Source organism: Strix aluco, chromosome 9, assembly GCF_031877795.1.
Source record: "Strix aluco isolate bStrAlu1 chromosome 9, bStrAlu1.hap1, whole genome shotgun sequence".
Taxonomy (NCBI): domain Eukaryota; kingdom Metazoa; phylum Chordata; class Aves; order Strigiformes; family Strigidae; genus Strix; species Strix aluco.
Window position 1 is genome coordinate 16,129,361 of NC_133939.1, and position 25,844 is coordinate 16,155,204.

At 40.2% G+C, this 25,844-nt stretch overlaps 1 long non-coding RNA gene across 2 annotated transcripts in view; it reads left to right on the forward strand.

Annotated features, from left to right (window-relative positions):
* LOC141927369 (uncharacterized) overlaps positions 1–15,746 on the forward strand; it is a 63,141-nt gene extending 47,395 nt beyond the window's left edge. The window contains exons 3-4 of one of the 2 annotated variants that reach the window (XR_012624371.1): positions 488–561; positions 15,518–15,746. This is a non-coding gene — a long non-coding RNA (uncharacterized LOC141927369). The remainder of the gene's footprint in view (positions 1–487; positions 562–15,517) is intronic. The other variant, XR_012624372.1, reaches the window with a different exon arrangement.
* The last annotated feature ends 10,098 nt before the right edge of the window (positions 15,747–25,844 follow it).

The following is a 25,844-nucleotide window of genomic DNA, read 5'->3' on the forward strand; positions in this document are numbered from 1 at the left end:
ACTGAGCTTAAGGTTTTTTGGTTTTGGTTGTTTTTTTTTTTTTTTCCTTATGTGATGATAATCCTAGGCCTGCATTTAGAGAGAAGCTTCCAGTGGGAAATTAAGCTAAACTGAAAAGCATAACAAAACCCAAATCATCTCGACTGCAAGAATTCCTCCAGTGTTTTATTCTTTAATGCTTATTAATAGAGACAATACTAAACCCAAAAGGAAGCTAGCAATATCCTGTTCTTTTTCTTTTTTGTTATAGCGTGGATTTTTGTTTAGTAAACTCCATGTCAGATCTTCTAATTTAATTATTGAACTCACAATGTGAATAAACGTACAGACATGACTAATAGCATTCTCTTATAATTTCATTACAGGGTAATAGACATGTGGTTTTTAAAACTGATTTTTTTTCTGCTGTTGCAGAGTGTTTATAATATAAATGAACTCTCACATCCTGCCTTCTTTTTCTCCTTACTCTCTTTTCATTTCTTTTTAGATTTGATTCATAGAAAAATGTGAGTGATGCGTGCCACTGATTTGGGTCATCTGCACGCAATTCAAAAGGAAAAGGTGATTTTTTTTCATTGCCTGCCAAGTAAATGGGAGAGGTGTAGGAAAAAGTGGATTTATGCATAAAACTCAAAACTCCAGATGAAAGAATGGACCTCTTTTATCATCGTAGAAAGAATCCATCTGCAATAATTACCAGTCGGACTATCTGCACACTATGTTGCTTCGTGACATCTGAGAACTGCTGCACTTCTTGAACCAATAGCTGCTATATAGCAACCAGCATCAATCCTAAATGAAAAAATTGGCCCAAGTGCTGGTGAATGGCACTCAGTAGGTTTCCCATTGAACTGTGCTGCGAAACAATGATGCACATTGGTAAATCACCGTGTGTGCCTTTCAGTTCTTATGCATATCCCATACTGGACAGCTTCCATTCACTCTGGCACCCACTGCAAACAAATGTAACTATGCATCAGAGATGAAAGTGAAAATGCATATGTTAAATCCCAAATGGAAACAGAAGAGTATAATATATACATAGTTGCTTAGCAACAAACATGTTTTGGCCACAGGAACGGTGACATCAGTCAGAGAAGAGCGAAAGGCAAGCTGCTCTGCCCTCCTTGTCTCTCTCCCTAGAAGCTTCATAAAGGTCTTTCCTTATTTCTTTCACATGAGAAGAGAGAGGGCTATTGTAGACATTTGTTTATGCTATTAAAGAAACAGACTGTAGGACAATTGGACTTCCCTTTAAGCAGGGAAACCTGTTTTCATTCGGGGTGTCTGTTGTAATGGTGCATGCCCTCCCATACAGTCAGGTGTTTTGATTCTTGCTTTATGGCTCACTGTGGAGTTCCTCTTAGCTGAAATGCTCAGACAGGAGAAAGGAAGTGCTAAGTCTGAAAATACAAGCTGTCAGAATTAAAAAATTTGGTGTCACTCACTGGTTTTGACCCTATCGTGCCTTTCAGCTCCTAGAAACTTTTATTCTACTGGCATTTGACATCCATCTGGCTCTGTATTTTTTCAGGAAAGCAAACAATGTTTATTTCAGTAAATCACATAGTATCTATGGCTAGTAGATAGGTATTTATTAAGTCCTCCCATTTTAGATGGTCTGAATATCTCTTCTCTCCTTTTCCCCTTCTCTCCCTTTTCTGTGTGCTCTGGTGTGTATGCAATGGAAGGCAAAGGAGAGAGCTGGCAAGTCCTGGTTCAGGTTACGTGCATCCTTCCATGCAAGTAGCTCCTATTGACACAAATGTGAGTTCCGTGCATAGCTGACACAAAACGTGTCTCATGCTTTCAGCAGTCTGCTTGCTCCACTGGACCATAGCATCTTTCACGTATAGAAATATTGTACATTCAGGTTCAAATCGATCTGCCATCCTGGACTGCTGCAGACACATCCCTGAATACATTATTTTTGAGTGTTTCCTTTTAATTTAAGGTAATGAATGTACTTTGGTGGATCCCCAGTGGGGGGAAAGAACATTTCAGGCATGCACTTCTCTTTGTAAAGAAGGCTTTCTTGACAGTGTGAGAGACGTGTAGGAATGCAAGATATATTGAAGAACTCAAATGAAATTAAAATCATGGATGAAAGCAGGGTTAAAGGACCATTATGATAAAATAAGGCCTTTATTTCCATTCATGGAGCTATTATGTAGATAGTGTTTTACTTGCTCTCATTTTCTATGAATTCATAGAGACCCTTTTTCATGTACTAGCACATATCAAATTGACAAGGTATAACCAATAATATCTTGCACTTACTATCAGATTACTTTTGGGAAAAAAGTATGTCATTCTGAAAATATGGAGGAACTTGAGACAAGGTGTGGTGGTGTCTCTGAGCAGACAAGGTAAATGAGATCATCACGGAAGGGTAGATCAAAACAGGAGGGAAGACAAAAAGGTTGTATGATAAAAGGCTGGAAGACAGGAACAAGTGTGATATTGATTCTTTCTGAAGAGAAAGAATCTTTTCTTCTCTTGAAATGCCAAGAAAATGAACCAGGAGCTGGAAGGATATAGTTGATGAACAAGATGTTGAGGTAAATTCTTGTCTTCATTTTCTGTTTGTGACTTGAAACAATTCTTCTAGCATGGTTTTCAGCCTGAATGGGAGTACTGTGTAGCCTGATCCTACAGAAATCAAATTAACATATGGATCTGAAGGTTATGGCTGGTTCCTCAGAAAGACAGTAGGGGAAACTGGTATCCCATATCTAAATTTTGTGAAGTTGGCAGCTTGAGCAATGAACTGAAATTTGTTGGGTGGGGATCAACCCAAGAAATTCTCTATATATGCTACCGTGCTTTTCCCCCGTAAACTCTTCTTTCTTAATTTGTGAAATGAATGACTATATCGGCTGAAAAGATAATTAAACTAGCAAGCAAAATAGATCTTTTAAAGGTCTCTTAGATTGCTAGTATTTTAAATGTGAATAATCAAAATTTTTAATGGTAATTACTTTCATTGAGTAAAACAAGATTTTACAATTCACATTAATTACTGAACTCTAATTTATTTCCCAATGTATACATTTTAGTTTATATCTCTGTGACTATTTAAACAGGCTCACTGATTTGTCAAGTGTTGACTTTTTGAGAAATGTAATTTATAATTTTCCTAATGGAATTACTGTCTCCTCTTACAGTTAACCACAGGTAGTTTCCTTTTAAAAAAGAGATACCTCAATGTTAAGCAAAGATTATGAATCTATCTATGCTTTTAGTAGTTGTGTTGTGAAGCTCCAATCAAATGTTAAAGTCTCTGTAAAAATATCTTGAAGGTTATTAATAATTTTGACTTGTATTTTAGTCTGCCATTGGTTTCCCTGAAAGGTGGGATAGAAATAGGAGGAATGCAGTGTTGGAAAACACATGAAGATTTGTGTCACAATATCCATGACAAGTTCACATCCGAGGAGTAAAGTTTGAGTTTGTGAGATTAATAGTAAGAGAAAACCTGGAATGAAACCATGCAAGTTCTGAGTGTCAGTGAGTTCTGCTGTATGATCTCTAGTTTTCTGTCCCTCCATCTTTTAGACAGATGGCATCTTCGCCCCACATCATTGCATTTGTTTTCATGTCTACAGTAGGCTCTGTAGGATCTGTACAGACTGCGCTTTCATGTCACTTGGAATCACTCACTTTGATATTCTTAGCAGCTGTACTGGTCCAGTAACATGGGCAGATAACTTGGCTTTAAGTAAGACTTCTGAAACTTTCACAATTCACACGTGCCTCATCAAGACTCATTAAATATCTTACAGGAAAAATTATGAATACTTCAAGCCCTGTTTAACCTCTCCCTCTCTTGATAACTCTTGATGAGCTCACACGCAAAGCTAAGGAAACATAGTTTTGATGAAACCTGCCTGATGGATGTTTTCCTGGTTGGAAAACCATACTTGAGGATCATTTATCAATGAGACACTGTTCAAACAGAAATCTGTATCAAGCAGGATCCTGTGCTGTGGTTTGTTCTCACTGATTATTGTCAGTAGTGTCTGAGAACTGACTGTGCTCATTACATCCACAAAGAACGTGAGCCTGGGAAAGCTGCAGTACATTGGAGGGTGGAACTGGAAATCAGATTGGAGAAATGATTGGAAAAAATATTTATCAGGGAGAGAAAGTAAAAGGTACTTGCTGTATATAAAGAGGAAAAGTCAGCTGCAGAAATGCAGAATGAAGAGCAAAATGTTTGATTCTAAAGAAAATGATAGAGAAGTTATGATGGGTTCAACCTGTATTAAGCTTTCAACAAAAGGATGTTGTGAAAAAGAAAAATGTAATACTGAGATATTTTTTTTTAATGAGCACAACCTGGAAGGCAGGTGTATGTGTCCTTACAGCTTGCTCAGTGTGGGCAAACTTTGGGCATTACTTTCCAAAAAGGATGTGGAGCAAAGGAGAGAATCCTGAGCCAAGTGGTAAGAACAGCTGACAGGGAAATCAGAAGGACCGAGGCTGTGTACAGTGTACAAAAGGGAGCACAACAGCCTTCAAGCATGTAAAAAGTTGCTGCAAAGGGGAAAGAAATTGACTGTTTAACACTTATTCTCTGAATTGTTAAGAAAATATAGACTTAAATTACTTCAAGAAAAATTTAGGTTAGCCATTATAAAAGTCATAATTAAAGAACCGATCAGATTGCATTGGGAAAATGTGTGCATTTCCACTGCTGAAGGACTTTAAAAACTAGTTAAATAAACATCTGTCAAAAATAGCATAGGTACGGTTGATTTTTGACCTCTTAAAATCTTTTTCAGGTCTACTTTCTATTATTTCCTCCAAATAGATTCTGCTGCTTGGACCTTTGTTGGTAAAGCCAGCAATCAAAATAATAATGTAGAAGCAGAGCCCTGTAAACACAGAGGATCTGGTACGGTTTCTAGTCATGTCATTTAGCCTCTAGTGGAAAGTGCCAAGATATGTGCTTTGGAAGACTCGTAGGGCACATAGCTGCATGTCAGCCTATTTCAATTAGTGTGTTGAAATGGCGGATTACACATCTCTATAAAAATTAAATTGGTCTCATCCCTGAAATTATAACAAGCCTGAGGATCCAATGGAAAAATCAAATCTTGAGCATCTCGATTTCAGGGGCCACTGAAATACATTGTACCACTGCCTCTGAGGCACCCCGCTGACGTTGCTCATCCCCTCTGGATGTCCCCTATCCCATGGTGTGGGGGTCACAGAGACAGGGACACACTGGTGGAGAGCAGTCCCTAATGGATGGTTTTCTCTCAGAGTGTGTTGGCTGCTGAGATGGCGGTGAGCGCCGGGAGTCTTAGCTCTGTAGTTTTCTGAAGATAGTCTTGAATTCTTAAGCGCCTGTATTCAGACTATTTAAACGTGGAGTTTAGATGGATTTTGAGTGTTTAATGACACAACTGCCCCCTCTGCAATGTCTAGCTTGTGGTACACTCTAACACACTATCCATTTACAATTATCATGTGACCCAGCTAGGAGCTCAGGTGAGCTGATGCTTTGTAGTTTTAATTATGTGCTCAACCACTTCCCACTTTTGAGCCCTCTGTTCTCCTCTAAACACATCTGTGGCTCATGCCACCAGTCAACACACATGCTTCCGCCAGGCTCCAGGGAGGTCTATCATGCTGCAGACGGAGACTGGAATATTTCTCAGATTTCCTTATTTTCACTTTATGCCAGGTAGCAGTGGGTGCCAGTGTCTCTGAAGCTGTTGGTCACCACTGTGGTCCCTTCCACCTGTTGTGTGCTGCATGTGGGTAGCAGCCCCAGGCGGAGGCAGAGGCTCAGCCTGTTGCGTCTCCATCCTGGAGGCAGCCAAGTGGTGGTCTTTCCTGGTGGCCCCTCTGCACGCTTTGCCCACGCTGAGGTTGCAGCGGTGGGTAAGCAGGTTGTGGACAGACCCTGAGAGCCACGGAACTATGTGCAGCTGTCCACAGGGAGGCTGGTCCTGACAGATCTTCCTATCCCATGTTGGGTGGTGAGTAATCCTGAGGGAAAAACAAATGTGGAGCCGAGGCCAGGCAGAGTTCAGGCAGCTTCCCCAGTGACAGAGGTTAGCCTTCTGCGTGTGGGTCCATGCTCTGTACACGAATGCAGTGACATTTCTGTCTCCAACATCTCCTCCAAAAGCTGTGCTCCAGGATGTCTTGCTCGTTGGATGTGGGTGGATCCGGCATTGCATTTCTTGTGGACCAAGGCACAGAGTTCTTGGGAAATGGTCTCAGGAGACGTTATTTCCATAACTGTTGTCCTCAGGGACTGGGGGAAGGGGGCAGGGGAAGATTTGTGAGGCTAGCTATTATAAAAAGCAAAAAATAAAAAAATTGCTACTCTGATGCTGCATACTTGGGTTCTAAAAGTACTGGTTTCTAGATGTCTATAAAAGTCAGTGACATTACCATGCCACTGGATTTGTTGCCTCAGCTTTTAATTCAATTCATGGTGTGACAGACACTGAAGGATGAGGGGACAATTCCAACAACTTCTACCAGCAGTCCTTAATCTGGGGCTGTGGGCTGATATTTTTCTTTGCTTTTCTTTGCTTCTTTTCAACAGAGGGGAACATTTGGAGTGGGTGCTTCTGAAAGGAAAGGCTTGGAGGCCTATCTTCTGGCTTGCATCAAAATAATTTATTTTTTTAAATTTCCTGATAAACAAAACTGCATTATTTAAGACAACATCAATGTGCATGAAACAAAATGAATTTTAAATAGAACTGTTTTGAAATGAGAATGTTCTTTTCAGATAAGGCCAGAATAAAATGCTTTGAAACTTTTCTGCTTTGTTTGTTTTAGAAAGTGCAGTGTTGCTGAAATGGACCTGTTCTTTGAGGAGTTTTTTATTTTACAAAAGCAAATTTTTACCTTAAAAGCACTGCCCAGCTCCAGTTAGAAACCTAACAGCCCTGGTGGCTTGTGGTGGAAATTTTCTGAGGTGCATAAATCACTTGGGTAGTTATGAACACTTTACCCGGGACCAGATTTATCATATTTAATGTCTTAAATATTGGTCGAACAACTCATATTAAATCCTATGTACTATAATTTTTTCCTGATCAATTCCATATTTATAGCATTAATCATTTCTCTGCAGTTAATTAAGAGAACTGATGGCTCTTAGGCTTCCTTAAGCTGATCCTTTAAATAAGTATATCAAACAAGATCTCCATTGCCCAAATCAGATACCATCACAATAGCTGTACAGAGGCCAAAAAGACAGGAGCACAGATCTGGAGAGTATCCACAGGGACTTGACAAACAAAAAAGTAATATTTCAAGCTTGTGTCTCAGAGGAATGGGGAAATAATAACAATATAATCGAGGGAGAGTTTGTGGAGCCCTCATAGTTTAAAAACCTTTTGCCTTAGCCGCACTAATACGCTGAAACAAGGATGCTGATTATATGACCAATTGTTTAGCATGTGTTCCTAAACTGGTTTATAATTACCATATTAATCTCTCTGAGGTATTAAAAGCCTATTTGCACAATCTTTGTAAAACTAAAAGGGAAGCGAAGCACTATACCTGTGTTGATACAGAGCCTGCAAATAGCAACTATTTGTTTTTGTAGCTGTTGTGGCTCTGGGAACAAGTAAATATAAACAGCAGGAAACACAAATACAGAGGCAGTGCAATTGGAGGCTGTCAGGAAGCAGTATGGTGGCTTCAGGAGCTGAATTCGGCTTGAAATAAGCTTTGTCTCAGTATGCGTAAGAGGCTTTGGCACTGTATCAGACCTCTGGGGAAGCCACTCAGCAGGGTGGGGATTACTATAGTTTGTGCTTCCCAATTCACAGCAAACTTGCTTCCCTGTCATACTAGTGCGTTAACTCTCTCTGTCCCACCTCGGCGCTTTTTGTGGGGATTTGTTTGCTTTCTAGCAAACAGCCTGACATCTGCTAGTTGAGGGTGGAGGAGAAAAATCCCCAGCACACATGACTGAGCGGCTGCAGAGCGCTTCCCCTCTATGGCGAGTGAGAGAGGCACAAAGATGGCTAATTTTGCCAGGCTGAATAATTCTCCTCTGCAATGGATGTGCTGTAGTTGCTTTGACAATACCATCTCAAATGCAAATGAATTATGCCTGCATATAATAGCTGGCAGTGTTGTGTAGACCTGCTGCTGGTATAAACTTCCTCTTAATGATTTTTTTCTCTCTCTGTGAACACATGGACTCCACTCTCTCTTTTGAGGTTTCGCAAGGGTTAATTTTCTCTTAGCTGTGGGAATATTTTGCGTTAGGAGAAACTCCATGGTTATTCCTAACACATGACTATCAAAGAGTCAGATTAGCTGAGGGGGAGGGGAAAGGCTCCTGAGTTTGCACTTCCTGTCTCTTAATAAAGCTGAGATTCCAGAAGTATTTAATATCATTGTGGTTTACATAGGAAATTGTCTGAACACTCTTAGTAAGTAACTGAATATATGGCTGCTATATTGAATACCATTTATCCAAGATCGTTTTTCTTTCAGTTATGTTAGATATCTGGAAAATGTTGTAAAAGCAGGATCTCGTTACAGTGCACAGCTAAATGAGTAACTGTAAAATACAGTTTTAAAAATTTAAATATCTAAAATGTATTGAGAAATGTGAGGTGCACCAGTACTAAAGAAACAACAGCAATTGTTTTATATGCACTGCTAAGGCAATAAAATGTGTATTCCTTATGTAGGTCCAAATGTAGCAGCTGGATTTGGCTTTATGAACCATGAAAAATAGTTCCCATCTGGAAGTTGATGTTGAATAAAGATGCAACAGTAAGGCTGCATCTTACATGTAACATTTATACATTTCCAACTCAATGCAGCACTAGTATTGGAGAGGAAAGAGAGAGAGGGAGGGGTAGATGGGAATATACAAATCAGAAGCCTCTGGCTAACATTTTTATGTGTATTCTCTAATTTAGGAGCCTCAGGTTTTGTCTGCTTGGGGTTTTTTTTGGTAGGATAACCCTACCAATAGTCAACACTGTACAAGCAAGAGAAGGCTTCTGAATGTCTTCCACCACACTTACTGCTTTAAAACCCATAGTTTTTATCTGTCAGATAAGTAAGAAAGTGGTTGTGTCACTATTTTGTGATATTAACATCCCCAAACACCCCTACAGCACCCCCTGCCTCTAATTGACATTTAAAAGTGTAGTCATAGAGCCTGCAAATCAGGAAGTCTGTTTCAAAGTGTCTGCAAGCTGAAGCTGGCCCTTCGCTCCACACCTGCACCCTGTCATGAGCAATGTTTGCAACATGGAAATCCCACATTTTCGTATCCAAATCCCCCAATCATAAGGTGTCTAGGACATCCTACTCCTCTCACACAAAAATATGAAAGTCCAGTTTAGAGAGCTTTTCTGAAAAATCTGACCTCAGACAAAACTCCATTAATTCTTAAAGGATTTTGTTAAATTCATGATGCCCCAAGGATTTTTAAAATTCAAGTTATATACAAGCATAGTCCGTGCTAAAACCTTACACTGTAAATAAGATTGTAAATTCTTATTAATAACATAAGGCAACAAAAAGCCAATAAAGGAATGAATTTTGAACACTTTTATTGGCTCTTTTTTCTTCCTTGAGCAAGCATTATTTCTAATGCAAGACGAAGTGTTAGAAGACGTGATGATCCCCTTTGGCTTTTGCCTAGAAGCTGTTGTGAGACTTTCATGGTGGCCCCAGTGCTGCAGTACATCTGGCTGAAAAGATTTCCTGTATTTTCCTAAAAGGGTGCTGTTATTGTTCCTGTTGCCCTGGCCATTTCCATGAGCCTTTAAAATGAAACCAAGTCCCACACCAATGTTACGAGACACACATTTTAAAGGTGGGGAGAAACTTTAAAATCAGAGTTGGATATTGCAGGTATTCATAGTCATCAGACCATGGGAATCTTGAAGCATCCTTAATCCACATTTACCATGCATTTGAAATAACGATGCACCCTGATGCTTGCAAACTGTATTCCTTTAACATAGGAAATAAGAACCACATATGTTTAATATATTAACATGTGCAACACTCACTTGGTACATGTGGCCCACTGATGTGATCATAGGCTTTCCTCAAGTTAGCTCTTCAAATCAGAAAGCAGTATCGCCCTTTCACCTCTTGATATCCCGAGATCCCACGCCTACACTGCATTCTCCTGCTTATTCAGATAAGTCCCCTGCCGAGGAGGGCTCTGGATGTTTGCCCCGGGAAGGTGTGTGGCTGTGTTTGCATGTATGCGGGCACAAGGGAGGGCATAATCACTTTGAGAGAAATTGTGCTACAGCCCTTTTTGGGGAAGTCTCTGAAGCTGAGTTGAACATGTTTGACTTTAGCAGTCTATTTTCCACTGGGGGGATCTTGGAGTTTCTCAAAGATACTCCTCAGGCCAGGACCCAGGTGGCTTATCTGAATTTGCAACCGAGAGCGGGGAAAGTGTTCTCCCTCGCTTCTTGAAAAATGAGGAAAAGGCACCATGTTTGCTGCTCCTTGATTAAAAGCAACCTTAATGGTAAGGTCTGATAATAGCATCATGGACATGTTTCAAAGGGGATTCACACCTCCAAGTTTAATGTCTCAACAGTGGTCGAGCCCCTGAAGGTGTGGGGGAGTGTAGGCTGTGTCTGTGAAACTGAAGCAGGAGCATGGGCAAACTCTGCCTGAGGGTGGGCACTTGGGGCTGGGATGGGCTGGTTGGCAGACAGCAGAGGCAGAAGGCATCTTTGTGGCAGATTGGGGGTTGCAGAGATGGGACAGGAAGGTCAGGAGGAGCCGGTGAGGTTTGAGGAGGGAGTGATGAAGGATGAGAGGCTCTCCCCTCCCAGCCTGGGCCATTGACCCTCAGTCTATCCCTTTTCTGACCTGACCAACATCCTCGTCCTCTACCTCCTCTCTATCATGGGGCTGCCCCCACTCTACACTGCAGCCACTGCCCGTACCCTTGTGCAGCTTGGGCTGGGAGGATGAAGGCAACCAGACTGCAAGGGGGACGCATTCCTGCTCCTTCTGCCAGACAGACAGTAGGCTACAAGTCCTTGACTTGCCTTGGCCTGGCAGCAAGAGGAAGAGCAAAGAGTTGCATCCATAGGAATGGGCTATTCAGGGTCCAGGGGCCAGTTCCTTTCTCCCCTGGCCTAAGCAGAGCAGATAATCAGACATTACTTACTTTGTCTATGCCTTGAGCCTGCTCTGGACTCGGTACAAAGACCATAAATATTCATTAACTCCCCTGTCCAGACTTTATGAAAGAAAATCCCACACCTGGAATAAGACTGTAATGCTGACTATGGCATATGGAGAGGGGACTGCCTTTCTCCACTGTGTATTTACATTTGTTGTTCAAGTTAGTTTTGTAATTAAAATGGCATTAAAAAATTTTAATATCTAGGCTTTCAAGTCCCAAATCTCTTTTTATCCTCAAACTTGCAAAGAAAAGAAAGATTTTTGTGTGGAGGATATTTTTATTCCCAGTTGCAGAATTTCCAGTCTTTTGATTGTTTAATTCACGTGCATGCAAATGTAGGGATTATGCAAGCCTTGGCAGGAGATTCTCTGGAAGTTGTTTCCACTGCTGAACAATTTAAGCAGCTAGGTTTCATGGACGTTGGCAATCCCTTCCAAAACTGCTAAATCCAGGCCAGGATTTAGGACAGACCTGCGTGGTGCTATTGGAAAGCATAGGTTGTGTGCAGTTAGCCTGGGAGCTGGAGAGCAGAAAGCTACAGCCCTGCCTGTGTCCAGTGGCTTTAATAAAGAATCCCATTTATATTCATTACCGCAACCAAGTCCTGTCTCTAATCTATCGCAAGGGACACTACAGATATATTATTTCTTTGTAGTCTCAAAATGCTCAGATGGTTTTTAACCTTATTAAATCTAAACCCCTTAAATGTGCTTCTGAAGCAAAACTTTTAGCAATAAGCTTCCCAAAAAGTGCAAGATTTACAAAGCAGATTTATGGCTATGTAGTGAGTTAAGTAACATTTCTCTCAGCATACCGTTTGCCAAAATTAGAGGAAATTCCCTACTTGAACTGAACAGGGAGCATTAGGAGTATCTACTGTTTTGCTAGATCAGGTTGTTAGAGCTCTAAAAAGCAAGACAGCAAAGTGTTAATCTACCTAGATGATTTTCTAATGGTTGTTGCATTTCAGGAAACAATAAAACTTTGTTTGAATTACAGAATGCTTCAAAGTCCTCAGGATTTCACATCTACTCTATGGGAATAAAATTGATCATAACCTCCCAGAGACAATATTTCCATTTTTAATAGAACCAAACCCACAACCCTTTTAAAAGGTTAAATCACAATCACATGTACTATGGCCCCATACAACTATGTGATTGTTTCTAAGTGTGCAGGTACCATCTTGGTATTTACAAGTAAAGGACCAGCATGGGTTTGTCAGAGCCACTGTGGTACATGGTACAGTAGACATGGCAGTTTACTTCAGAGGAAATAAGGCATACAGGTGCAGAAGTATAGGCATTGGTGAATCTAAAACTAAAAGAAGTCAGATCCTCCTAGTCAGATTAGGATTTTTTCTGGTCAGAAAATGATGTAAATAATCATTAGGTGAATAAGAAGACTCAATGTGACTAAAATAATATGCTATCAGGTTTTTGCTAAATTGTGTAATAACTAAGAGAACTTTTTGGTTACAGAAAGAGGAAATGCTGCATAGACTGGTCTTTGATTTCAGCATTTGGTAAACAGTATGATAATGCAGATGTTTGTTCATTTTTCATCTACATTTTGGGGCCACATGTTTTCAGTCAAGTTTTGGAGCTAAAGTTCTGAGTTAAGAGTAATTTTTTGGCTATTATTTTAGATAGGGCCAGCTGGAAACTAAGGAAGGGGAGAACTGCCTAAAACCACCTCTACACTTGCAGTACTTCATTTTACAGTATCAGCAAAAGCAAAATTATATGAGAAAGTATAGAATTAGAAGCCAATCAATGGAGAAAGAAAAATGTCCTTAGAAATACCAGTGTTAGAGGCAATGATTCCTCTTTTTGTATTCTAGGCAAAAAAGAGTTCTAGAGTGGAGCCTTCTCTCAGCACCTGGGCCTGGGATAGGACATGTGTATTCTGGCAATTTGGCTGAATACACCAACTGAAAAATGAGCAAATCTACACTGTGAATCCTGTGGCCAGACACAACAGGAAAGCAAAATTGTCTGTCTCTAGGCAGACTGGTACAAAATGTAGTTGAGGGATACATTTTCCCAAAACAGAGAAAGTAAAAGTTGGATGAGTGCTTTCTCCATCTGTCTGTTTTTGACAGTAGTGTTCAAAGTGACCAGGGAACACTTCAAAATAACATACAAGTGTTCCTCTGAAGGCATTTCTACTTGTTTTAAGTACATATTCCTAAATGGGTGCATATTGCTTTTCTCTCGTGGAATGCATCACTGAACAACGCAATGCTATGGACAGCAAAGTTTTCAGTCTCATCAGTGGTATCCTCCACATACCAGTGACTGGCCATTCCAGGGAGAAAGGATTTCCATGAGTCACAGTGATTTATAATATGAATCCATTTAAAATACATTATATTTGTAACTTTTATATTAAATGGAAATTTATTAAATACAGTATGAACCAATGTTCAAATGGATTTATAATATGCATTTATATAAATATGAAGTGTTTACAAAAAATCATTTACAGAAACTTTGCTGTTAGGTCTGTATTTCTTTGAGGCCCTTTCATGTATTTTTAAATCATGAGGTGTTAAAGTATCCACTCTTTAAATTGTATTCTGGCCTATAAGCTTTTAACTTGGAAATACATCCATCTGCAGTGAGTTCTGTATTACTTGAGAGAGAATCTTGTTCTAAATATGTATTGCCTTCAAAGCAATAGATATCATCCTTGAAGTCTGGGTTTGTTGATACCTTGTCAAATACTTTGAAGAAGGAAGTCTCAGGGTGCATTTGCAAACTTGGCACTTGGCAGAAAAAAGATTGTGAAGGCACAAAGTAATGTAGTATCAGGTTCTCAGTCTGGTTTCAGGCGATATCCTGAATGTGTGAGGGGTAAAACTGCTTTATTAGACTTGCATAGCTATTAATCAGAGGAAAACTGAGGACAGTGATTCATGTGTGACTTGTACAAAATCCATGGGCATATCCAGCTGCCTTCAAGCAGAACTGGCCTCTGGGGGAAAAGGCAGGGATGTATGTCTCCACTGCTCATCCCCAGAGATGGCTTTAGGCTGGTTCCGACTCCCCACTGTCGGGGTGTGTGCTCCTCAGGAGCGCCTGGTAGCACCTTAGGCCAGAAAATCCCGAAGGCGCAGGCTCCACTGCAGGGATTCCCTGATGCAGGAGCCCTGCAGACACCAATCCCCGTCTTCTTTCCTATGTGGAAACTTAGGAAAGGATTGAAATATTTCTGAGGGAATTCTGCCAGATATTCATGTATCTACATTTTCTGCTCACTCAAGGGGAGCAGTGGTAACCAACGTACTAAAAGTCTTCAAATGCTGACAAATACAATTTAGCTTTGAAGGCTGCCAGCAATTCTGTGGTAGTAAATCCCATTTGCAATCAAAGGGTGAGTCATTAGCCTTGACATTTGAGAAATGGAGATTACTATGAATTTATGAAAAAGGTTCCCTAAAATGTTTCCTTAGCAACTGCTGCTGAGGAGCCTGGGGCATTTCTCAGGTCCCTAGGCTCAGAAAAGCCAGCAGCGGTGGAGCAGACGGTTTCCTATTCTCTTGCTATATGTAGCGCTGAGGGTTCGCTATCCCTTTCCACTCAAGTCTTGTGTAAGCAAGGAAAAATGGTGTTTTCTTCAATTCAGTTATCTGTACTGAGCTGGCTTAATGCAGCTGAAACTATTGCAATGGGCACAGCTTATTACTCAACACAGGAGGTTGAACCATAGCCTACAGAGGGCTAGGGGCAGTTTGGCCAGTTCCAAACATGATCCCAACAGAAGTCATATGACAGCCTGTTACCACCATATCGAGCATAAAATTTTATTTTAAAAGGGGTTTTATTAAAAAAAAATAGAGAAAGCTACTAATTTTCAATTTTTCTTCTGTTTCTGAAATGCTCTGAAGTCCTCTACTCAACATATTCCTTACAGGCATAAGGGTTAAACATTTCCTTTTACGTTAAGAAGATGGAGTGATAAAGACCTTCCACCAATAGGGAAATCACAGAGTATATCTTCACCTACAGTAAAATCACAACCATTGACAATATGGTGTATATTATAACTCAGCCTGTTACTTTAAGCTCAACATGGTTAATTTGGTTAAGTTGGAGAAAAATAGTTTTCTCTTAGTTTAAATAGGATCCTTGGCTGGCTGCCACATCAGCAAAGAAAGGTGACAGACCTCAAGATGGGAAGGGGGGAGTGGGAATGAGGGCACATGGAGAGGCTTGTTTGTTCCTTGGAAAGGCAAAGGGGGTATTGGTTGGAGGCAGCAGGCACTGGGGGTTACACAGAAGGAGGAATCTCTTGAGTGTACTATAACAACTTCTGTGTCTTGCCTCTGTCACTTAGGCTATAAAACCAGAGATAAATTCCAGGAGAAGCCGGATGATTGGAAAGCCATGAAGGCATACTCTCATCTCATGACATCTGCATAGACCAGCGCAGAAGGTTTCTTCTGGACCTAGGGAACAGGTCTTAATGAAGAAATGTGCAGCCTAGTACATACTGCATGCTTTCTTTTTGTTGTATTAAACTCATTCCTTTATTAAATGAGATTCTACTTTTCTGCTTCCAGCAGTCAATGTTCTATTTACATGATTTCCTATGGTGGTAATATCTCATGATTTTCATGTATATGTGATTTTTTTTCTTCTAGACTTTCCAAATCTAAGTAAGACCATTAAAGCACCTAACAACTTCTAAGGGAAAGATATTACTGCTGGTGTAACCCACAATACAAATATGGGCAAAAATCACATAGATAATTCTCAGCAATTCTACTGCAGACATTTGCAGGGGAGTGGTTCCATTTCTTGACATTTTTATAAAAAGTGGAGAATATTATTTTTTTCAAATTAAAAGAATCCCTTCTTTCTTTTCTCCTCTATGAAATGAGACACTCCCCATCTTTCTATTGCTCCTATGTTGTATATCCACTGAGAATGGCCTGTCATTCTGCAAACTCTCATGTATTTTACAGTCAACATTGCTATTCATCTCATGCAACTGCAGCCAATCTTGGCTGCCAGGTGAAACATGATGTTAAAACAGAGAAGCAGTCTCGAAGAAATACAAGCTCTTAAACCATGAATGGGTCTGTGGATCAAAAATGCCATTTTGAATTACACCTGGAAAGGAACTGGAGAGAGACAAAGTCTCTGGAGCATGAGTGCAACCGTGGGAAGGAGGAGTGGTGCTGGGGCAGGCAGTCCCACCCTCGCCTGCCCAGTATTTTGCAGGTCTGTTCTGAGTGCATCGGTTATGATTGGGAGCAGCTGCAAGCTCAGCCCAGTGCAGTGCTCCCAATACATTCCAGATGACGAATATGATGCAGACTTACTGGAAGAAAAATATATTTCTGGGGAGAAAAACAATTACTTCTCAAAGCAAGACAATGAAGCTGAGCTGATGCTATGTGGGCATAAAATAGAACAGAACTTTTGGGCAACGGCTTTAACTTCTAATAAATCACCCACCTGGAGATCCTTTTGCGGAGTGAGTTTGGATGTATCAGACCCAAAATATTTTCAGACTTACATAAAGTTGAAAAATTATGCATTTCACCCTTGATTTCTCCCCAGAGGGACAGATACTTTGTTCTGTCATAGCCTCCGAATTTCACATTAGCAGAAAGGTGCCTTTGCCACTCCAAACAACACGTGGGCTGTTTCAGAGGAGTTAATGCAAAAAGGCTTAGAAATACCGCTCAGTGTGGTTTCATTGGCTGAATCTTCAGAGGGGACTTGAAGGAAATTTGCAAAAACATGTCAAAAGTTAAGTGGTGAAAATCAGCTTAAATGCCTAATTTTAATTTTGTTTGTGCTCTTTGTTGTTTCATTGTCGGGAGAGGGAAGAAGCTGTCTTTTTCTCCCTGTCCTTTCATTTTGCTGGGGAGAAAATGGATGTTGGTGAAAAGAAGAGAGCTCTGGCAGGGACTGGGAAGAAGTTGTTTATTCTGTTTTGTTTTCTTTAGAAAGGGGCAACTCTTCTAAAACTGGTGATGATCCAGTTAAAGGGGGACTTGGGGGGAAGAGAAAAGAAAACTAATAATCAGCCTCTAAATGACAAGTTTCCTCTTGAACAAAAGAGCAACAGGAGGCAGCGCAGGCGGGGGTCAGTGCCCAGGGGTAACATCGCCAAAACAATGGCTGGAGAATGTGTGTAGCTTTTGCCACTCCAGAAGCTACTGCCCCAGTGCCTTCACTGAGGGGCTGGAAGGATCAAACCTGACCCAACGCTGGGTGATGTGTGATGCCATTTCTGGAGTCCTCCAAAGAGGAGGCAGTGACTGACCGTGTGTCACGCAAGCAAGAAGAGAAGGACTGTAGGAGAATCCGCTCCTGATTCTGAATGGCAGATATGAATGAATAGCCCCAGCCGATTCCGCAGAGTCCCTGTCAGCAAAGGGGCTAAGGATGGGGTTTAAAGTGACTTTCATTAAAGGTGGAGACTGCTTGGTAATGTCTACGCTTCTCTTGCATTCAGTTAACCATCTGTTGGGAGACGCCACCCATGCTAGATAAACTGAAGCGAGATGATTTTAAACTATTACAAGTGTTCACACAGAAGTTCATTCTGGTTTAGACTAAATTGGTTTTAATTTAAATTCATGTAACTTCTGTGTAGACGAGGTCTACGGCTTGCCATTTTGCAGCAATGGTGAATTTATAGCATATGTGCTCCAAATGGACTATCATGCAAATTCCCTTGGCATTTACTCCAAGTCCAGTTCCAGCTGTCGGAGGAGATGGAGGAGCAGAATGGACCGCTCACATGGCCTCCCATGTAATGCAGATTGGATCTATTGTCAGTCAGATGGACTGGTGGTGTGGGAGCAGTGTGAAGCCAGTTCTTTCACTACATGGTGTGTAAAGCAATGAGGCAGACAAAAGCTGGATTTAAATTAGGGAATATTTCTGCCAAATTTCATTCTCTGAAGCAGAGAAATAAAACATTTAATGCATCTGGCAATGTTTATTCTGTGCACAATGTTCTAGCTGATCATAAAAGAAAAGCTACGTGTGAACATTATCTAGAAACTTCATCATATTCTGAGGCGATGAGAGAGCATGATTCTGCCATGGTCTGAAAAAGTATTTGACTGAGAAAGCGGATGCAGTTTGGCGAGAAAACAAGACAACAAGAGAAAAAGAAAAAAAAAAAGCTCCTTTTCCATTAGATAGGAATTACCAGTTACAATCACAGCAAATTCTTATCTGCCACAAAGGCTCCATTTTGAAAATCCTCGGTGTCCTCAATGTCCTGCTCAATGGCCAGTGGCTTCCCACTTTGACTTTTTGCTGCGTATTCAAAGGAAAGCAAGATCTGAATGGTTGGAAAATGCACATGCTGCTCACGCAGTAACTGCATGTGCACGAAAATAAAAGAATTTCTTGTCTGTGCACAGTGGGTACCTATGCCGATAAGTGGGCAGTAACTCTCATTACATGCATATTGCCCCTTTGAAGATTTGGCCCTGAATTCTACTGGTGAAGTTCAACTTGTATTTTCCATGACTTTTCCACTGTATCTTCTCAGAAGTTTGTGCTCAAATCATCCATTACCTTGACAGAAATAGAAGACAATGTTAAAAACAACTCAAAGAAATAATACTACACCATTTTTAATTACAAATGATTGAAACAGCAAGTATCAACTTATGCGAATGAAAGCATAGTTGCGCAATTCAAGTAAGAAGAATGTCAAGAATAACAACTTTGTAACTAGATTTTGAAAAATAAACAATGCTTTCCTTTTTACATAATAAATGTGGTGTGGATAGTGAAAAATAACATTTTAAAAATGCTGTAACATGTTTTTATTTCTACTGGTTCAAAACAGCATTTTCTTCTTGAAATTAAATGGAATCTGATTGAGGTTCTGTCCTTTCAGAGACTAGTCCGGTACGAGGTAATTCATTGACTACCCTATTGATATTGTAATTTTTCTAGTATACACAGAAATTCTCATATTGCAAGTTTCTGGGGCCCTTGATATTTCACAAATTGGGGATCATTAAGAATGTTTTCCATGTCAGAGCTATACTAATTGTGACTGTGTTGATGACATCCACCATTCTACTTAAATTGAAAATCACTGCTTACTAAAGAAGTTGGACTCTGAGCTTAAGTCCTTGGTGACTGATTTGATTAGTCCATTTGAGTGAGAATAGGGCAACACAGGGGCTATGTTAATGGAACTTAAACAATAGGCCATCACTAATCAGAGACCTCAAGGTTGAAGTGAGGTTAATTGTTATGCGGGTGGTATTTGAAAAGAAGTGTTGACTGGTGTAATGCACTATGGGACTGTAGTATTTGAACATGCAGCCCTAAGGCCAGAGGTTTTGTTTAGTTTCCCAATGAAATTTAAAGCTACATTATGTACATCTCTAAACAACAGCCTATATGCTACTGCCTTTTGATACATCACAAGAGCAACTACTAATTGATAACAGAAATGAGCCCCCAGGCATGACGTTCAGATCCAAATCTGGTACTGGATTTAAATCCCTTTCTAAAGTTGGTGAGGTAGGAATTGATTGAGTTTTGATTAAACCCCTCATGAAATGCACATACAAAATTCAAATGACTGCCCCTGTCCCCAGAAGTTTAGGAAATTCCAAATTCAGTGTTTCAGTTTAGTCCTAGAGTGCGCATTTGGTGGAAACATATGAGCTGACAGCTACAATGTCTTAATGCAAAACCATTTTGGCGTAATTAAGGAGAACTGTTATTGATATCACTGTGCAGACACGGATTTATATCTCAGCATGAGTACCATGAGTTTTAGCTGGTTTTCTGAGGAAATGCAGCTTGTATGAAAATACTGGTCTTTTGTCCATCCAGAAACTGTGAACCTGTAGAGACAGAAGTCTCAAACTTTCCATGTACTTTGTGGAAATAGCCTTATAGAGGACAGAGATTCTTAGTGATCCAACTGAAAGGGAGGCTGCAGGCTTGGCAGACATTCCATATACTATATACATTACATTAGTCTGCAAGTCAGTGCAATAGAAACAGATCTTGTAAACCAGACCAATACGTGCTTAGGCTCCTCACAACTCCAATTCATGTGGTTCACAGGATTTATTTTTAATTAAATAGAGTTTGGACTTCTGGGTTGAATGTCTCTGCTGCACATGTGATGTAAAACTTTCTGAAAGGAATGTATTAGCTGTGCACTGGAAGACTGGCTGATGGTGTAGCCCTGCTTCTGATTGTGACTCAAGTACTACTTTGGTGTTGGAGCATGGCTTTAGGCTTAGTCTCCTCCAAAGGAGTCTGGTTTGCAACCACAGACTAGCGGATGAAGCTCTTCTGGTGTGAATGCTTTCAAGGAAATGAATGAGAAGAGGAAGAGAAACAACCAAGCTGGGAAGGGTGAGGGAGAGGGAACAACTCCAGAATCACTCAGGAATAAATATGACTGTTGTTTCTTCCAAAATGTGGAAAAGAATCACAAAGACAAGGGGACAGGAGGTGGTATAGGTGGGAACAAGGGACTTTCTGACCCCTTCCTTCTTTTCCTATCAATCACTCTTTTTTTTTTTTTTTTTTCCAGAATCTGTTGCATAAATCCAGTCAGGAAGCGAAATTTTCCATTTCTGTGCATGTAAAGTGGTATGGGAGGAGGGGTGGGGAGAACGTGCCGGCACACATAAAAATCTAGCATGAGCATGGGAAACATAAGGACATTTTAACACAATCACATATGGAATTTACAAGGTCCTAAGTCATGAATAAGCGCCTTATTCACTGGAAGCCAATATTTTGATGTATTCCCATGGCAAAATGATGGGCAAGAAATGGATAGACACATAATACACAGTCCAGTTGTCCTTTGCAGTCAGTGCCTTTCCCTAAAAAAAATCCTTTCTCTATTTTCATTTCTTCTATCTAAATAATCAGTCCTCCCAAGCATACCCAATGTTAGCAAAGTCCAGTGTGATCAGAACTGTTACTGGGTGCTATAGATACAGCAGCTGGGGCCTTACGAAAACCAGCAATTCAAAGTATTTTAGCATAGTATCCCACACACCAACTGATTACTTAAATGAAAGTTTAATTGCAGCCCCTAGGGATGGATGGAGGAAAGGTCAAACTGTTAGACACATGTGCTTTGTTCTTTGTAACAAAAGCCTTCAAGTGTAAGTAAATGAAGTCTGAAAAATAAAATGAAATTTCGTTTTGATGTTTTGGATATTTACTATATGGGAGCTGGGGCACACAACAGGAAGCAAAGAGCAAGTTAAAAAAAGCAGTTTGTTATCTATTGCACCATATTTATTTCCTTTAAAAATCCCAGCAGTGTGCAAACTACCTGCTTATATTATTCTCTTGGCAAACTCAGGGCTCAGGGTTAACCTGGCAGGGATTTGTTTGCTTGCCTGTTCATTACTGTAGCTATTGCAGTGTTTCCAAAAATTCACTTGTTTTGGGTAGTGTGTGTAAGGTCCACACTTCCACCAGGACAGAAAGTGCTCAGAGCTGCAGAGCTGCAGAAATAGGGTCCTATCCTCAAAGAGCTGAAAAGGGGACTGGCAGCTGACAGGTGGTTGCAGACAGTGGTTTTCTTACAGAGCATCCAGACCAGTCAAGCGTGTCCTACTGATGGGTTGTCCCATTGAAGTCAAATGAGCAGATTCTCAAGTTCAAATGAGCTTGAAAATTGCAAGGGAGATTTCTCACTGTGTGGAGGAACTTTCTTTCTGAAGGAAAAGAGAGCAGAACTGAATCTCCAGTCTCCTGAAGACATGAAATCCTTTCCCCCTCCATAAGGCAGGTGGTAAGAGAAATGGGGAGGAAATGCACGTGACAGAACAGGTGGCTTGTTCTCATTAGGATTAAATCTTTCAGGTCCACCTTTTGCTCTGAAAACAACCCTTTGCATTCACACAACCTCAGAATGAGCCTGTCTTCCTTCTCTGTGTTGTGTTAATTGGCAGCTGTGGATTATTATTCTAAATATCAGTGTTGAATTTTCTTCCACACCTTTTCACTTTCCACAAGTCACTGAGCAGATTTACGAGTCATGGGGGGATTCAGGAGGACTGAGATGAGCTTGGTTATCCAATAAGTGCCACTAATTGAACAACTATGGATATGCCAGTTACATCTGTTTGGAAAGTATTCTGAATTCCAGTCCCTCTATTTACGCAATTCCACTCCTTTGGCTCTAAAGATGTATAAAAACAAGTGTTATCCATGGCAACTAATGGAATAAATAGACTTTTCCTGGAACTTAGAACTTTCTCAACTCTATAACATACAACCACCCCAATGCCATAGCCTATATTCAGAAACCCCCCTGCAAATAAGAAATTCGTATGGCTACCTTCTATAGGGCTCCCTTATTTTGAATGCAAAGTTTGGGTTCTAAGTTTCTGTCTCAGCACTTTTACTGTTGTTCCTCTGGCAACGAGTGAGGTACAAGCCACCTACCGTTGATGGGCACCATGGCTGTTTTCACTGCAGCCCATGTCATTTCAGCCTTTAATCTCACTCAGCTTTCAAAGCTGTGGATATCCATCTCTCTGCCAAGAAAGGCCCTTGGAGCTATCAATTCACTATCTAGAGCCATCTCATTACACAGCATACTCCAGCCTCGGCCAAAACTCCCATGGGATTCAGTGAGAGATCTGATAGTGCTGAAAAACTACATGGCTTGGCCCATGTGCTCATGCTGGGAAGGGTGACAAGAGAGCCATTACATTCAACATCCTTGCTGTAGTGTATATGACTCATGCCAAAAGTTGTGGTCGCCTTTTTGCCTTATTTTCTTTTGCAAAAAGCTTCAAAATAGATTAATTTAAATGTTACCAGCATCAGAAATTTATTTAAGTATTTAATCTGGGAATAATCAAAACTTTCAGTAATGTTACATCTTTTAAAAAATAACAGTAACTTAAGAAAAATCCTTCTGATTCACAATCGAGCTCTCAGTTTCCTCAGCACACCATTCATCAGAGCTTTGATTAATTGTCCGATGCCAGGAAAAGCTTTCAGATGTTTTAACTAACTAAATATAAAAATTATTCTCTCTGATCCAGATACACTTTGTGAGGCTCGTTTCAGCTAAATCATCTTATTTTTATACCACAATCAGCACAAGCCCAGTAATGAAATAATTTTTCGCTGCTGAACTGTATTTGCTGCTACTTTCTTCTGTTTCATCTGTCTGTGTTTCCAGGTAGTACAAAACCCCTCACACTATACCAAGCAAGCCAAGTTTAAAAATCTCCCCCAAACTACAGAGTGCACTCTATATGATGATTTAGGGTTTTCAAATCAGCCTTCAAAGATACTGTTTATATCCCCAAATTGCAATCTGTAATTTAAACAAACCTTTCCCCGAGGTGAAGTAAACTCACACTGGACAGCAGACATTACTAAACATGCCAGCTTGCCTGCTATATGGCCAAAGTGTTTATTCAACAGAAGCTTGGACGACAGCCACCACATCAATGTCACAGCCTCTCAGCACATGCGAAGAAAATACATGTGATACATAGCAAATTAGGTGTCCTGCTCTAGAAGGAGTGGAATGGGATTGATTTGCCACTTTTAGCAATGCTCTTTTACTGTCAGCTTGGCTTTGAGAAAAGCATTAAAGATTCTTGTCACAGATGTTTCTTTCATAAACTGTTGTGGGAGAATGACATTCTGCAAAAATGGTTTACTACTCTGCTTTCTTCTCCTGGGAAAACAAAGTGCGCTAGTCAGCCTAGCCAAATGGGCTCAAGGAACGCTCTTCAGTTATACCACAATAGCATTAAGGATCATGACATTTACAGAGCTGATCTTAGAAGCTCTCTTGGCAAATGTACAGTGTAGAGGTATTTATCCAAAGTGTGTGCCATTGATTTTTTTTTGTCTTGCATTAGTTCAGTGGGGTAAAACTGGCCGGTTGGGTGTTCAAAACAGAGAAGATAAAAAGGACTGAGCTTACACACCGTGTATTAAATGAATGGTTCACACTGCATTTGAGTAATTAATCACCATTAAACAAAACGAAAAAAAAAGGAAAAAGAAAAAAGAGGGAAATCTACTGCAGTAGTTAACACAGGAACCCCTCATTTGATTTTACTCTAAGTTACTGGATTGCATAAAATGTAGCCATGAGATGAAATCACTTTTTAGATCACAGAATAAGTCTTTGATCAAGGAAGCATAATTTTAATTGCTTACATCTAGCTGAGAGAGATGGGGGAAGAGAAAGACAATGAATCTATTATTTTTAGGTCATAAACTTTACTTGAAAACATTTTGAGAATGCAAATTTTCTTACTAAAAGTCAAAAGGTTTTGTATAAGTATTTGCTCTGCCATAAAAAAGAGTTACTATAGCAACAGCAACATCATATAGAATCTATGACTTGTAAAGCACGTTCTGGAGAGAACAAGTTATTCACAAGTCACATTAATTTTCATACTTTAGATAATATTATATAAGCAAGAAAATCCTATAATGTCCAGATTTTTCCCATTCTGTGATGTTTATTTTAAAGCATAGTTTTTTCTCTACACAGGCTTATATTTGCACAATAGTTTAATCTGAGTAAGATTTTGGCATTTCAGATGCACCTTGTTGTCTTCCATACAGCTCTCTGAGTTACCAAACTAATTCCTCCTAGAATAAAACACCACTATGGAAACACAAAAGAAATTCCAATTCCAAGTTTGCTGTGATTATGAGCAGGATAAGTGCTTTGCAGAAAGGACCATCTCTATGTGTTTGAACAGCTCCTAGCACAAACCTTGGCTTGTGACAGGGGTTCCTGGGCTGCCCAGAAATGGGCTGGGGAGGTGTCCATTACTGGAGCGGGTGTGCAGAGAAAGGTGGGGCAGAGGTTTGCAAGTCCTCTGCTTCTCTATTCCTAAGGCATTGCTTAAATAAGTTCATCATCATCTGTGCCAAAGTGTGTGAGGCTTGATATATAAAGAAATATTTTCTAAAACAGGTCATGTGATGCCAGATTATGTTTTGGGCAACAGCAAAGGAAATCTGCAGTAACTGCAGGCCTAGCAGCAAGTAGGCAGGTGAGCACTTAGAGGTGGGGTGTTAATTAGTGTGGTGTTGTACAGGTGTGTGATGAGTTGATGAGACTTGGTTTTGCCAGTAGGGCAGTCTAGCACACATCCATTAAAAAAATAGTGAAGCAAAGGTGATTCAAAGTTTACAAAAGTGAAAAATTAATGGAAGTCACTGTTTCCCTGCCCTACCAGGTGGGAAATCCCAAAGGGACCTCACTGTACTCCAGCTTCCAGCACTGTACAGGTCTCCATCACCAGCTCTCTCTCAAAGAGTATCTTTCTTTTTACAGGCTGATGTGGTTTGTTTTGTTTTTAAAGGTACTGCCTGGTGACCTAGAAATAGGACAGTAATAGAAAGATTTTATTTAATTTGAAGCTGTGACCATGTGGTCCTCTCATTATGAACACAGTTATACTGAAAATATATGTTTTAGTTTCTAAGCTGGCTTGACTCCCAGATTGCAATGTGGTAAGATTTTTGATTTGAGATATTAATCAAATGACAAGATTTTCATGTAAGATTTGCTTCTATAGAGGGTCCATGTAATCTATATCTTTCTTTTCTACACCATTAATGTATTCAGGGCTGCTTTTTTTTTTTTCTCCATCTAAATGTCAACAAGTCTGATTAAGTGTAAGCAA